Consider the following 15,272-nt stretch of genomic DNA (forward strand, 5'->3'; position numbering starts at 1 on the left):
AATGTTCACTTTGATGGAGCTTTGATGGCTCCATGAATCCACTGCAAATAGTCTACAGGAAGAGGACAGATACCGTGAATCTTATTTGTGTCATATCTTCCTGACACTGGACCAGAATTAAACCATTTTTAAACATTCCAAAATACTAGGTCTGCTCTACCTACTGTTTGAAAATTATTCATTTCTGAAAAAAGCACAAAAGAGATATTCAGCAAATAATATTCACGGTAACTGTCTTCCTCCTGTAGTTGTATCCTTGCATTCAAAACCTCGAGATGTGGCTACTTGGTCTTATACTTCTCTTACTTTTATAGGTTATGACTGACAAGAGTCAAAGTTCATTCTACTTGATACGCTTCATTGGTTCCTATACGTTGGTGCAAAATGGAATCTCAATAGAGAATGACCTAGATAAAGTTCGTTCAGCCTCAAGAGTGCCCTAGGGGATGACCTAGATAAAGTTCATTCAACTTGATACGCTTCAGTGGTTGCTATACGTCTGTGTGAAATGGAACCTCAATAGAGTGTGACCTAAATAAGGTTCGTTCAACCTAAAGAGTGCCCTAGGGGATGACCTAGATTAAGTTCATTCAACTTGATACGCTTCAGTGGTTCCTATACGTCTCAGCAAAATGGAACCTCAATAGAGAATGACCTAGATAAGGTTCGTTCAACTTAAAGAGTGCCCTAGGGGATGACCTAGATAAAGTTCATTCAACATGATGATAAAGTTTATTCATCCCGATTCGCTTCAGTGGTTCCTATACGTCTATGCAAAATGTAACCTCAATAGAGAACGACCTAGATAAGTTTCGTTCAACCTAAAGAGTCCACTGGGGAATGACATTGATAAAGTTCATTTAACTTGATACGCTTCAGTGGTTCCTATGGCCGTCAGCAAAATGGAACATAGATCCCTACCTACACAGCCGTTGGCAATCTGTCGTAGACTTCATTTAATTTGGTAGATCGTATCTTTGAGCAGCTAGCTTAAGACAGGTTGCACGCAGCCATCTTCTATGCTTATCACAAATAATTGCATCAAGGTGATACTACAGGTTACACAGCTATCTATATCCTTCCTTGGACTTGCTCGCACTTGTTTATTGCCCTTAGGTTGCATGATGGCTTGATTCGCTTTATTTTTATTTCATTAATTATAGCAAGGTCTTGAGGAGGGGGGGATTCCTTTCATATACGTAATAATTTCTATTCGTTTTAAGTTTTGAGGTTGCTCCTTACTTTTAGTTGAAAAACTTGTTTTTAAAAATTTGATTATGATTGTTTTTAGATAATACTGGGAAATCCGGCTCCCCCTCCATGAAAAATTCCTTTCCCCTACGGAAAATTGCTCCTGGGATAGTTCTTTTCACATAAAATACTCCAACCCCGCCGGGAAAAATCTTCCTAGATAATTCCATTCTAGCTGAAAATTCTACCCAGAAAATTTCTTGCAGACGAACTGGAGTGAAACATTCTTCTGAGCGTACTTGCATTTGAAAAGGACTTCTGCTTATAAGTTCTGCTTATTTTTATAATTATGCCGGTAATCCTCTCTTCCGGGGAAACTTTTCCAGAAAAAAAAAACCAAAGGGAATTTGCCAGCTTTTTCTTTGGGGGGGGGGGGGGGGTTAACAAGAACCTTTGAAAAACGCATCAAAAATATTAAATTGATATCTATTACCTTGTGATTTCTGGGAATATATCTGGTCTGCGCTGTTATTATGAGAGTAGAGAGTAACATTAAACCCCAAAAAGATCAGAACTTATTTCGTATAGGAGGGAGATTCCCTCTTCCTTATCAATACCTCCACCTCATGTTCGCAGAAAATTCGGAGTGTTCTCCTTAGAAGAGAAATTGAGAGTTCTAGTCTTAATTTTAAGGTCCAAAAGGATTTGAGACCAACCAGCAGTGTGGGGATGATATTTTCTGGAGGAAGGGTGGGGAGGTAAACGCCGGCCACCGTTTACATAATGCTCGTTGTTTTTCAGAGTCATCATTAAGCAGTCAAATACCAGAGAGGTTCTTTAGTGTCTCTTGGTATAATTTACTTTTAGCATGCAGCTTCAGTACAGTCACACAACCTGTCAATTTTTTGTCTCACAACTTGTATAATGACTTGTTCCTGTCATGTGTCCTACCCTAGTTAGGAAAGGCTTTGACATCTGGTTGTTCTATAGGTCAAGCTCATTTTAAAAAGTGAAATACCTTCATATTTATGCAGGTTTAGTGTTTTCATTGATTCTCCTTGAAAACGTCGAATTTTCACTTTGATGGAGCTTTGATGGCTCCATGAATCCACTGCAAATAGTCTACAGGAAGAGGACAGATACCGTGAATCTTATTTGTGTCATATCTTCCTGACACTGGACCAGAATTAAACCATTTTTAAACATTCCAAAATACTAGGTCTGCTCTACCTACTGTTTGAAAAGTATTCATTTCTGAAAAAAGCACAAAAGAGATATTGAGCAAATAATATTCACGGTAACTGTCTTCTTCCTGTAGTTGTATCCTTGCATTCAAAACCTCGAGATGTGGCTACTTGGTCTTATACTTCTCTTACTTTTATAGGTTATGACTGACAAGAGTCAAAGAAAACTTACGTTTTTTTCGCTGGGAGACCCGAGAAAAAAAGAATTAAAAACCAGCCAGCCGTAGGCTGAGCTGAAGAGTAGACAGATGCAAGCAATGGTTAGGATGTTAAACGTGAAATTATCGAATCCTCGCCAGACCATATGAGTAGCAATAGTGGTAGTGACACAGACTATAGTATCATAGACAATCCAACTGACTAAGAGGCCACTAGTGACGAAAACAAAGGAACTAAGTAATCAAGAAAGCGGGTAGGTACTACCATAGAGTCTAGAGACCTCCTATGAGTAAGAAGCGCCTGAAAATTTCTCAGCCCGCTGGACAGTTCTACGATACACAGCAGAAAAAATGTTCTCCAAAAATTTATTTGGTACTTAAGTACCGATAAGTACACGAAAAATGTAATTAAGTATGTACTTGAAGTACTCTTCAAAAAACATCTTTAAGTAAGTATTTTAGTACTTAAAACTGTACTTAAGTACATGTATTTAAGTACCGACCCAACACTGGAAATTAAATAAAAAACAACTTTTTGCAACTAAAAATAAGGAACAACATTAAAACTTAAAACAAACCGAAACTATTAAGTATATGAGGGAGAATACCCCCTCCTCTATACCTCGCTCCTTGCGCTAAAGTTCAAATTATGCGCCAATGCCTTAAAAATGACTGTTGAAACACAAGGTCCGTTTAATTAACATAATAATAAGCACTTTAGAAATATTAAAAACCTTAGCATGAAGGTTATGGTGTTGAGGTATGGGAAACCCTCTTCATATACGTAATAATTTCTGTTCGTTTTAATTTTTAATGTAGCTCCTGACTTTCAGTTGAAAAATATAAGTTTTTTTAATTGTGATTAAGCATCGACACTGCTACTGGTTTTGTCTAACCTGTTTTCCTTTGCATAAAAACAAGACAGAAACATGTCCTTTCTTTTTACGTCCCATTTCTCTTCTTTTCTTTTGCATTTTTTTCCCTTTCTGTCTTTTTTACCTGTTTTTGTTTCTTTTTCTTTTTTTAACAAGCGCTTGCGGTTGCGCTATTGACTATCGGGTTGCCAATGAACGCTGCTATCTAGTATGAAAACTTTGAAGTTTCTAGACATCAGAAGAAGAAAACGAAACGACGAGAGTAACAATTCAACATTGGCGCCTAAAAATTTATTTTACAAACCAACGCCCATCGAAATTTTCTCCATTTACATCCTGGAAAGACTCAAAGATGTACCACGGATTACGGTCAAATGCTACTGGTCTTAACTGCCAAACTTACCACTTCCAAAACACAACCACTCCAACGGTAACAAGCCCTTTTTGCCGCCTATGACAAACCTACGATGAGACCATCAACCACGTTCTGTTTGGTTGCCCTGTGGCAACTATCAACCATAAAAAGGAATGGCTAACTTGATCTGCTGTATTCAAGCGCCTTAAACTAATCCCTAATATTGACCAACTAATATAAAGCAAACTCTCTTCAATCGATGATGCCGAATTGTTCAAAGCTGTCTTTAACTGCCTGAATAAAGGTGGTTTCATCAATGATGTATAAATTCTATTATCAAATAATAATAGTCTAATTTTTATATTTGGTTTCCCAGTATGAAGGTCTAAATCGGGTCAAAACTTCCCAAATTCTCGTAGATAATTTTCCCAAATTTCGTTGATTATCAACGCAAATTTGGGAAGTTTTTACCCGATTTAGACCGTCGGGTAAAAACTTCCCAAATTCTCGTAGAAAATTTCAACGAGATTTGGGACAATTGTATACGAGAATTTGGGAAGTTTTGACCCGATTTAGACCTTCATACTTTGAAGGTCTAAATCGGGTCAAAACTTTCCAAATTCTCGTAGATAATTTTCCCAAATTTCGTTGAAATTTTCAACGAAAATTTGGGAAGTTTTGACCCGACGGTCTAAATCGGGTCAAAACTTCCCAAATTCGCGTTGATGATCAACGAAATTTGGGAAAATTATCTACGAGAATTTGGGAAGTTTTGACCCGACGGTCTAAATCGGGTCAAAACTTCCCAAATTCTCGTAGAATTATCTACAAGAATTTGGGACGTTTTGGCCTTCATACCCAGTGTGCCTCTGACATAATCAGACAATACGAAAAAGGTTAAATGGATTTAAGATCATAACACTCCTTGGGACATACTTGAAAAAGAAAAAGAAGGGTAATTGGGAAAATCAATTGAAAACGAAGAAGAAAATACTAATAACAATTGTGTTAGAGAATTTGAAAATTTTGTGAAAACAGGACTATCAAGTGAAGTTTTCTGGATTATTTTTTATTTAGATAAAGCGGTGAATTTATCTCAACCATGATCCCAGTGAATTTACCCCCAGAGAAGAGAGATACCAATAAGCAAATGCTAGACCCCATCTCCCCATTACCAAGTGACCTTTCTGAGGACTCAGACTCCAATGAAACCATGATCTCTGTCCACTCTGAGGACTCAATCAGGATATCTCTCTTAACTATTATTAGTCAACTAGTTGGAAAATGAATTGTTTTCTGGGGCAATGTTTCTTTCCAGCTAGTTGGCAAAATTAAGTTTTGATGAGGAGAAGTTATTAGTCAACTAGTTAGAAAAATTAGGTTTTACTAGGGCAAAGTTATTAGTCAACTAGTTGGAAAAGGAAAGTTTTGCTGGGGAGAAGCTATTAGTCAACTAGTTGGCAAATTTAGATTTTTCCTATACAGATGGGCCAAATTTTCCAACTAAATGACTAAAATGTTTTTAATTAGCCTATAGAGAGATTAGCTAGTACCATTCTATATTAGCTTATAAACTAATTTTTTCTAATAATAAAAGGGTGCAGTCCCCTCAAATCACCATGATGATTGCTTCAAAACTGTCACTCCTAAAAGATCCAAAAGAAAACAGAACACCAGTTTCTCCCCATTACAAACAGTTTCTACTCCACCCCCATCTTTTTTGGAAGAAGTGCACTTCATCCACATTCTGCCTATCTCTTCTGAAACCATGTTTCAAATAAAAAAACATCCAAACCATCTGACTTGAGCTTTTCAAAATCTATTCAAGCAGGCTGTGAAGATGCAAAAACAACTCTGTTGTCACTCAACTCCCTCGGAGGCAATAAGGTACATTCAAAGAAATGGATTTGCCCTCCCCCTGCCCAAACAAAAATTGTCATATACAATATTCCTATGATATTCCCAAAACTGATTTAAAGGATGGCCTTATGAACTGGAAAGGCCAAAAAATATCAGTATAAAAAATCACCAGACTTAGAAAACCCAACAATGATGGCATATACATATCTAAATCCTACCTGTTCATCATGGACTCTAATCTAGAGAATTTCAGTGAACCTGTATCCTTATTTGGCCAGATAAAACCTTACAAAGAGTATAAGGCTAAGCCAATACAGTGTGAAACATGTCTGATAATGGGTCACACAAAACAGCACTGCAAAACAAACCTGAAAAGGTATAATCTATGCCAAAATATCCATCCTCCAAACACAACAAACTGTGCAAACAAGAAATTAACATGCATTAATTGCAAAGGTCCTCATTCTTCTGACAACAGATCTGTATGTCCAAAATACAAGTCAAGATCAATGGCTCTAAGGTTGTCTGAAAAAGAAAACATCCCTTTTCAGTTTGCAAAAATTAAGCTCATGTTGCGTACTGCAGATACACCTGAATTCTCCGAATCATACACACAACCTAATCAAAAAACTTTACAGCATAAAGCTACAAGGACTAAACCACAAAAAATGTTCACTGGAATCGAGACCTTAGACTTCCCCCCCCCCCTTCCAACCAGAGACCAAGACCCAGAATCTTCAAAAAGTAAACCTGCAAAACTGACCTCATCAAAATCACCAAATGAAACATTGGAAGAAAATCCAAATCTACTCACAAATTATGCCTCTACATACTCAACTTCAACTCACTCTCCAGAACATCCCTCACAGAAGATCAAAAATCCTCAATTCTAGAAGAGATGGCTAATACCTACTTCCCAAAAAATCTCAATCACACAGCCAACACAAATTTCAGCACTATCAATAAACTAAATCTATCTATCAATGGCTAACCTTCAGTTATCTCTACCACAATTTTGCAATGGAATGTGAGATCCTTAAATGATTACAAAATTACCAACCTTCTCAAGTATACTTCTTCACGCAAAATAGAAATACTATGCCTCCTAGAAACCCATTTAAACTCATCAGTTAATCTCAAAATTCCTGGTTATGATGTCCTAAGAAAAGATAGATCTTCCAATAGAATTGGTGGTGGAGTTTCCATCCTTGTACGATCACACCTGAAATTCTGTGGTATAAGCCTCCCTGATTTCATGACATTGATGCAATTGGTGTAAAGTTGTGGCTGGCAAACATGGAGGTTACTGTTATTAATTTATGTAGCCCAAACGGTAATATCAATGGACAAGAAGTTTTTCAATTTTATTTCTAATAAATTCTCAAAATCAATTCTAGTGGTTGTTGGGGACTTCAATGCCCATAGTCCTATCTGGGGTTATTCACCTCAAAATAATGCTGGCAAACACATAGAGGAATTCCTCACCAATTTTACCAATATAGTACTAGTGACTCCTAGACTCCTAAATACCTACTTCAGTAAAAGAAGTGGGCTCTATTCAACTATTGATCTTCAATTAGTCTCATCAAATTTAATAAATAAAATTACTGTCAACAGAATTGACAACCTCCTAAGCAACCATTTTGCTATATGCACAAAAATTGGTGACCTAGCCATCATTGATAACTTCATTTCCCACTATGTGTGGCAAAAAGCTGACTGGCCAAACTTCTCCCACATTCTCACAGACCATGACTACTCTTCACTATCCACTGGCCAAAATCAGCTCTCTGAAAATCTCACATCAATACTTCTTGATGTTGCAAAACTTACCATACCCTAGTCCCAATGCCCAAAAACATTGAAGAATAATAAACCCCCTAAGCCATGGTGGACACCCTCTTGCCAAGAAGCTTGGCACAATAGAAGGATTGCCATCAGATCCTTCAAGAGAAATCCATCCACTGGAAAATATATAGCAAAGCTACAAGCAGAGGCAAAACTTAAGAGAACAATCAAACTTGAAAAGGAGAGGCAAAATAAGAGGCATGCAAAAACTTTCTGTTATCAGTTTCCTGCAAAACACAAGAGTCAGAAATTCATAAATTTCTAGACAAGATGTGTGGCAAATTCTCCACACATAACCCCTTCCATTATCAGCTAACTCTAAATGGTCAGCAGCTGGAAACCAACAGAAAAAGCTGAATTTTTAGCAGATTTTTTTGAGAAGTTCAAAAACACCCCTCATAATTCACCTCAGATCAGCCTAACACCCCATTTTGACTTGCCTGGGTCCCAGTATCTACTCCAAAATTTTACAATATTTGAGCTAGATAAAGTAATCAATTCAATTAAATCCAAAACATCTTGTAGCCACGACCAGATCCATTCATCTTTGCTCCAACACCTTCCAATTGACTTTAAAAACGCAGTCTTGGCTCTCTTCAATAACGCCTGGAATAACTCCTTCTTCCCATCTATTTGGAAAACATCACTCATCATCCCTATATTAAAACAAAATAAACCCAAAGAGGACCCCAACTCCTTCAGACCCATTATGATTAGCCCAGTTCTGGGAAAAGTATATGAGAAGATAATTCACTCTTGATTGTATGGGTTTGCTGAGTCTAACCACCTCATCGCACATACCCAAACAGCCTTTAGGAAATATCATTCTTCCACTGACGCATTTGTTTGCTTAACCAATGCCATATTTGACTGTCTGTAAGATAACCAAATCCTAGTTGCTGCCTTCTTGGACTTTCAAAATCTATATGATAATATCCAACATCCACTCCTACTGCATAAATTATCAAAAATGGGTTTTCTGCTACCTGTAGTGAATTTTTTTAAAAGTTACCTATCCAAATGCTCTTTTGTTCTCCAAGTAAATTCCTGCATCTCTTCTAAAAACTTTGTCTTCAAAGGCCTCCCCCAAGGTGCTGTCCTCAGCTGTCTCCTGTTTTCACTATATTTATGGGATCTGAACCTACCCCAAACAAATATTCAGTTTGCAGATGATATAGTCCTATGGTCTACCTCAAATAATTTTGAACTAGCCCAATCCAAGTTACAAAAGTTGCTTTATGCCTATGAATGTTTCTCCAACAATTCATGCCTACCCACTGCCCCATCAAAATCAGCTATAGTACAGTTTCATAATAAGAGAAACCCCCAATATGCCCTACTAACCCTAAATGGTGTTGTCGTCCAAGAGCAACAACACATCAAATATCTAGGCCTTGCTCTAGACCAAAAACTAACTTTCAGGCTCCACATTGAAAGTGGGAGAATAAAATGCCTCAGAAAAATGTGCATCTTACAAAGGCTATTCAATAAGCCTTGGGGTTGCCATGAAAAAACTCTAATAAATTTCTATAAGACTTATATCAGATCTCAGATTGATTATGGACTAATTGTCTTTGGCTCATGCTCAAAAACCCTATTATGCAGTCTGGAGACTGTCCAGAATACTATGTTCCATGCTATACTTGGCCTCAGGAATCACACCAAAACCAACTTACTCCTCAGCAAAAGTGGTCTCACCTCTGTTGCTATATGCAGAGAAAACCTACTTGCCCGCTACTTTACAAAAATTGAAGGTAACAGTTCCCATAGATTACATGATTGGCTAAGAAACCCTGGTGCTTTTAGGGGCCATGCATGGGAATTTGCAACCACCCAAATGACCTTCCCCATACCTTTATCTTCTTTATTTCAGATATACCCCTGGATACCATCCTGGGCTAACCACTACCCAGAAGTGAACCTTTTGTTTGTGCCAGCTATTAAGGCAGATCTTTCCCTTGTTTATTTAAAATCATTATTCCACGAATTTTGAGTCTCAGAGATATAACCACCACCTCCCAATTTTTGTGGATGGCTCACAAACGGAATCTAGGACTGCTTGTGGAGTCCACTCTCCATCTTTAGGTATAGCAGCTGCAGAAAGGCTCCAAAATGATGTGAGTATTATGGCAGCCGAAATAGCTGTCATCAACATTGCATTGGCACCGATTATAAAGAAACACCCTTCTTATAATTTTTTCAGACTCAAAATCAGCCCTTGCCTCAATATCACCAGAGTATTCAGACTACCCAGACAATGATAACTCCACTGCTCTTGAAACTATTGAACCAATTACTTAAACAAGGTATATCCACAAAATCCAATACATCCCAAGTCATATGGGTATTAAAGGAAACCACAAGGCAGATGAAATAGCTAAATTTGCTCTTCAGTTTGAAAAAATATCTGGAAGGCCTATCCCAGTAAGAGATATAAACCATTTGCGCCTAAAAATTTATCTACCAAACCAACACCCACCAAACCTTTCTTCATTTACATCCTGGAAAGACTCAAAGATGTACACAGAATACAATCAAATGCTACTGGCCTTAACTGCCAAACTTAGCACTATCAAAACACAATTACTCCAACAGTAACAAGCCCCCTTTGCCGCCGATGCTAAACCCATGATGAGACCATCAACCACGCTCTTTTTGGTTGCCCTATGGCAACTCTCAACCATAAAAAAGAATGGCTAACTTTATCTGCTATATTCAGGCTCCTTAAGCTAACCCCTAATATTGACCAACTAACACAAAGGAGACACTTCAATCGATGATGCCAAATTGTTCAAAGCTGTATTTAACTGCCTAAATATAGCTGGTTTTATCAATGATGTATAAATTCTATTATTAAATAATAATAGTCAAATTTTTATATTTGATTTCCCAGGATGCCCCTGATATAGTCAGACAATACGAAAAAGATAAAATGGATTTATCCAAAGCCTATTTGGGCGCTTTTTTGAGTTGATTGCGCATTGAATTTTTCAAATTGGCGCAATGCGCCGATTTCGCGCATGTAAAAAAAAACAGTGCAAAGTGGGCGCATTTTGCCTTCACAATAACAATGGCAAAATTTTAAAGTCTAGTGTTTACTGACAACTTCTACTGACAGATTCAGGAATCTGTCTATAAAGGCAGGTAGAATTTTCAGAACCCCGTAGAGATTCTCATATTCCATTCCAGGCTCCATGACGACCTAAATTTTAAATTAATAAAGCGTGCATTATTCTTAACATGAAAAAACAAATGGAAAATTGGTCCAATTTCAATAAAAAAAATACAAAAAAGAGTGGGAAAAGCTGAACTTTGTTTGATATATCTCAAGCAGCTCTTTCTGCTTACCCATCAGCAACCTTTTGTCGAGAGAGTGTTTTCTGCTATTAATCTTGTCAAGCACAAAATTCAGAACAGGATGCACCTTAAAATGCTTAACTTACTGTGACCATCCAACTTAGGCTAAATTTCCAGGGAAAGTGCTGCAGAAACTTTGATCCTACACCTGCTATGCTGAATAAATTTACCATTGACATGTATCAAACAGTTTGTGGTAACAAACTGTAAGTAAGGAGCAACCCGGCTCAATAGTAACCAAAACTTTAAAAAACCGAATTTTGATACCAATAGACACATCAGAAGAATTAAATTTTTGTGCTGATTTCAAATATATAAGTTTCATCAAGTTTAGTCTTACCCATCAAAAGCTACGAGCCTGAGAAAATTGGCCTTATTTTTCAAAAAAAGGGGAAACAACCCCTAAAAGTCATAGAACTTTAATGAAAATCACGCCATCAAATTCAGCATACCAGAGAACCCCACTGTAGAGCTCCTATCTGCAAAAATGTGGAACTTTGTTTGTTTTGCCAGAAGAAAAATCATGGATGCATTTTTTTTTTTTGTTTTTTTTTCAGGGGTGATCGTATCGATCCAGTAGTCCTAGAATATCGTAAGAGGGCTCATTTGGACGGAAATTAAAAGTTCTAGTGTCCTTTTTAAGTGACCAAAAAAATTGGAGGGCAACTTGGCCCCCTCCCGTGCTCATTTTTTTCCCAAAGTCACCCAATCAAAATTTTGAAATAGCCATATTGTTCAACATAGTCTAAAGTGTACTTAATATGTCTTTGAGGATGACTTAATCCCCCACTGTTCCCGGGGGACTGGCTGCAAGTTATAGACTTTGCCCATTGTTTACATAAAGTATTGATTATTGGGAAGTATACAGGTGTTTTCAGGAGGAATTTTTTTTCTAGGGGGGGGGGGTCGGGGTCAGAGTAGGGGCTATGGGGGAAGATCCATGGAGGATATTCCAATGGGGGAAGGGACATTTCTATGAAAGGGGCACCAGATTTCCCAGCATTATTTAAAAAACAATCAGATTTTAAATAAAAAACAAGTTTTTTTCAACTGAAAGTAAAGAGCAACATTAAAACTTAAAACAAACAGAAATGATAACGTATATGAGGGGGTTCACCCCCTAGTCAATACCTCACTCCTTCGCTAAATTTTTTTTTGCGCTTTCAATAGAACTAATTATTATAATTAAACGGTCTTTTGTGATTCAGGGGTTTGTGATTTGAACACAATTCGAACTTTAGTGCAAAGAGTGATGTATTGACTAGGGAAGGAACTCCCTAATCTACGTAATAATAACATTCAAATATAGAAATTCGTTACGTAAGCTAATTCGTAAGTTACGCCAGAACAAAATTTCGAGAAAGCCAATTAGCCAAAAAATGGAAAATTAATATGCGAATTTCGTTTTAATTATTCATGTACGGTGAGCCAAAATCAAAGCTGCATTAATTCAAAAACGTTCAGAAATTAACTAAAAAAACAAGTTTTTTTTAACTGAAAGTAAGAAGTAACATTAAAACTTAAAACCAACAGAAATTATTCCGTATATGAAAGGGGCTTTCCCCTCCTCAACGCCTTGCTCTGTACACTAAAGTTTGACTCTGTCTCACAACTTTATTTTTTTAAACAATAAAAAACTTTAGTGTAAAGAGCGAGGCGTTGAGGAGGGGACAGCCCCTTTCATATACGGAATAATTTCTGTTTGTTTTAATGTTGCTCCTTACTTTTAGTTAAAAAAAAACTTGTTTTTTTGTTAATGACATCAAAAAACCATCCAATGACAATTAAAATGAAGATGAAACTCTTGAGGAAATTTTGGGCGATATAGAAGGAGGGTTTGCCGTTTAACTTTGAAAATGATCTTGAGTACTAGTCAAAGATAAACACAATATATGATGTACAAAATGTACAAAACTAATTCGAAGTTCAATGAGAGGAAAACATAAATAAAATAACAATCATAACTGTTAAAGGACCTTGCCCAGTACAATTTTATCTTATATGTATATCTTTGGCTTCTGTTTCATGACAAAATCTCAGAACATTGTCTTTAGCCTGCAATTTTATAGATAGTTGCATTAACAACGGCCGGTCTAATTTCTTATCTTTGACTTGGTCGTTCTAATTTATATTTTGAAAGCTATGAAACATTTTGTTCTCATAACTAAGTTTGAGAATTTATATCTTTTTGCAGCTTAGAATTGCAATGTCATAAAAACATTGTATAAAGAAGTAAACCTTGATATCACTTAACTAAATGACATGTTGGAGAGATGTGACCTTCAAGGATCATGCTTCTCTTTAGTTCCACATTAGAAAATCCTATCTATTAGTTATCTTTATCAAATGTGCCTTTAAATTCCACGTTTTTGTATACTGAGACCAGTATACTGAGTATTGATTTCTTTTTTTAGTTCTTTAAGCACAATTTCTATTGTTGATAGGGAATAATTCAGCATATTAGCCAGAAAGTAATATAAAATACCACCTTAGATGTTGGCAAGTTTTTTTTTGTTTGATCTTCTTTAATTCCCTTTTTATTTAATTCTCTGACATACCAGAGAGCTAAGGAAAATATCTTTCTTGTCAAGCCAGAGACTGAGAACAGAAAATTTCGACCACAAAAGCGCATGTAATTGCTTCACTGTTTCAGATTTCGGAATATGGTGCTGAAATCTGTCAATGAAGACTGAATCCTACCAATTTTGACATCTAGTATTCTGAAAAGCAAAATTCACAATATATTGTCTCTGTTTTTGTTTTTTGTTTTTTTTTTCACTCATCCCTGCAAGATCTAATTAACCCTGAATTTCGAACTTCAGTCAAAAAAATAAAAAAATCTATAGAAAATGTTTGCTTCCCTTGTTGCGCTATCTAAAGTCAGGCACCTGGCATCACCGCTCTGTACACCTAGCCTATCCCTGAAAGTTTCATTTCCTTTCCATCCTAACCCTTTCCAAGATAGCAAAAAATAGCTAAACTAGAATTTTACTGAAGACAATTTATCCTCCTCTGGCTTTTTTTCTTTTTTGCTCTTCACACTTTCAGAATGTTTTCTAGCCTTCTAACAAACTTGGGTAGTGTTTATATTAACAGATTGTTCTTTAAGCTAAGAAACAAACTTACCTCTATACTTTAAAAATAAAGTGAACATACCACTTGATGTCTTTTTTTTATGCTCTTTCTGAATCATAGGCAGCGCGCTAGAGCTGCCTAAGTAAAGAACGATGTGGGCACAATGTGTTTTTTTTTTTCTCTGTACCCGGGCACTTAGTATTGAAGGAGTCGTCGTAGAAACTTCGAAAAGGGCTCATTCGATTGGAAATTGGAGTGGCTAGTGCCCTTTTTAATAGTCGAAAGTGATTGGAGGGCAACTATCCCCCCCCCACGCCCACCATTCCCTTAAATACGTCCAATCAAAGTTTTGAGATAGCCATTTTGTTCAATGTAGTTGATTTCCAGATTTAAAATATCTTTTTGAGAAGGGCACTCCCCCACAACCCCCCGGGCAAGGGTTTTAAGTTATGCCCTGAGGGCATATAAGATTTTTATAGAAGGTGTTGTAGTAGAAACATCAAAAGAGGCTCATTCGATTGGAAATTAAAAGGGCTATTGCACTTTTTAATAGTCGAAAGTCATTGGAGGGCAACTAGCCCCCCTCCACGCCCATCAATCCCCCAAACGCATCCAATCAAAATTTTGATAGAGCCATTTTGTTCAGCATAGTTGATTTCCAGATAGAAAATATCTTTTTGAGAAGGACACTCCCCCACAACCCCTGGGGCAAGGGTTTTAAGTTATGCCCTGGGGGCATATAAGGTTTTTATAGAAGGCGTTGTCGTAGAAACTTCAAAAAAGGCTCACTCGATTGGAAATTCAAAGGGCTAGTGCCCGTTTTAATAGTTGAAAGTGATTGGAGGGCAACTAGGCCCCCCGTGCCCATCATTCCCCCAAACACATCCAATCGAAATTTTGAGATAACCATTTTGTCCAGCGTAGTTGATTTCTTGATAGAAAATATGTTTCTGAGGAGGACACTTCCCTACAACCCTCGGGGCAAGGGTTTTAAGTTATGCTCTGGGGGTATATTATGTTTTTATAGAAGGCGTTGTCGTAGAAACTTCAAGAAAGGCTCATTCGATTGGAAATTCAAAGGGCTAGTACTCTTTTCTAAGAGTTGAAAGTGATTGGAGGGCAACTAGCCCCCCCCCCATGCCCATCATTCCCCCAAACACATCCAATCAAAATTTTGAGATAGCCATTTTGTTCAGCGTACTTTATATCCAGATAGAAAATATGTTTTCGAGGAGGACACTCCCCCACAACCCTCAGGGCAAGGGTTTTAAGTTATGCCCTGGGGGCATATAAGGTTTTTATAGAAGGC

General features: G+C 37.1%; 1 protein-coding gene across 1 annotated transcript in view; it reads left to right on the top strand.

The window, feature by feature from the left end:
- Positions 1-4,756: 4,756 nt before the first annotated feature.
- Positions 4,757-15,272, top strand: part of LOC148941182 (uncharacterized) — a 48,310-nt gene continuing 37,794 nt past the window's right edge. The window contains exon 1 of the mRNA XM_089104681.1: positions 4,757-4,778. The gene's annotated coding sequence lies outside the window, so the exon portion shown is untranslated. The remainder of the gene's footprint in view (positions 4,779-15,272) is intronic.

This window comes from Artemia sp. Qi Xiang Cuo, chromosome 18 (genome assembly GCF_049724085.1).
Source record: "Artemia sp. Qi Xiang Cuo chromosome 18, ASM4972408v1, whole genome shotgun sequence".
Classification (NCBI taxonomy): Eukaryota; Metazoa; Arthropoda; class Branchiopoda; order Anostraca; family Artemiidae; genus Artemia; species Artemia sp. Qi Xiang Cuo.